Source organism: Phalaenopsis equestris, unplaced genomic scaffold (genome assembly GCF_001263595.1).
Source record: "Phalaenopsis equestris unplaced genomic scaffold, ASM126359v1 Scaffold000233, whole genome shotgun sequence".
In the NCBI taxonomy this organism is placed as follows: Eukaryota; Viridiplantae; Streptophyta; class Magnoliopsida; order Asparagales; family Orchidaceae; genus Phalaenopsis; species Phalaenopsis equestris.
In genome coordinates this window covers 1139914-1141418 of record NW_018164675.1, presented here as the reverse complement: position 1 = coordinate 1141418, position 1505 = coordinate 1139914, and positions in this window count along the sequence as shown.

Sequence of the window (1505 nt, the reverse complement as noted above, 5' to 3'; positions counted from 1 at the left end):
TATATATATATAGTAAAAAGATTGTGAGTGATTATGTTAGAGTTTCCAACCAATTTCACCTGTCTAACTATTTGATTCTGCGTTGCAGACAGATTCACGAGTGACAACACAGCTCCCAACCAAAGATTCATGGTCAGCGTCTCACACACGAGAAAATATTACATCAAGATTCCTAACGTAGTTTTCGTTCGGAGTCTAATGGTGGGCGCCATGTGTTAAGTGGGACCCACCGCAATACACTGGCATTGACCAATGTTAAAAATAGTGGAGCCCATTTGACACGTGGCGTCCCACCACTGGACTCCGAATATATTAGGAATCCTTATGTAATATGTTTCCCTCACACACACCAAAAATTTTTCTGTGCAGACTCAGCTCTACGTGCGGCGGAAGTTATTTCTGGGTTATTTTTAATAACACCGAAATAACCCAAAAATAAAGACCGCGGGTTATTTCTCGATTATTTCAGGATTATTAAAAATAACTTGAAAATAACTCAAGAATAACCTACGCCGCACATAGAGATATGTCAAGAGTCCGTATAAAAAAAACACTCCACACACACACACATATATATATATATATATATAGACACACACACACAAAACCTAAACTTACTTCTTATGGAAAAATGGGAGAATCATAGGAAATTGAATTTCAATTTTTTTTATTTAAACGTCGACCATTAGATGATCCGATTAAAAGGTAGATGTTTTAAATTCGACTTGTGTTAAGAAAGGCAGAGGTAGACCTAGGAAGACTTGGGCTTATTGTATTAAAAATGATCTTAATTTACTAGAACTAAATGAAAATTTGACACTAAATAGGACGCAATGGAGAAAAATGATTCACGTAGCCGACCCCACGCAGTGGGATTAAGGCTTTGTTGTTGTTGTTCTTGTTGTTGTTGAAATAAATGAGAAAAAAATAGGGAACATCTTCACATAAATGAAAAAAAAAAAGAATCGAAATATTTTATTTTAATTATAATTATGAGATTTAATTTGATATTTACTATAATTTCGATAAATAAAAAAAAAAAGATATGTTATTTAAGTATTTTTCGTGATTAATTAATTAGATTTCAACACAATTTTTTTATTGAATATATTTTACGAATTAAACCGCTTAATTTTCCTAATTTTCAAATTGTTTTCTTAAAAACTATATTTTCTGTAATTTTGTTTTATTTTAGTTCTGATTTGATCCGTAATTATATAAATTTAGATCCAACGGTCAGTTTTTTCTGGCGATCTAATCGGAGAGGTTGAGGAGTTCACGTCGGCGAGGGCCGGCGGGCATTTACATAAACACCCCAAAATTCTTATGAATTTATATATCTCACCCCTAAACGTTCATATTAGATGCATTCTACTCAAATTTTTAACATCACATAAAAAAATAACATAGTTTTAATAGAATTAAATCGAGTATTTTCGCGTCTATTTTCGTCTTCTAGCTCTCCATTTTTTTTTATGATGTAAATTCAGATTTACTACAATCAA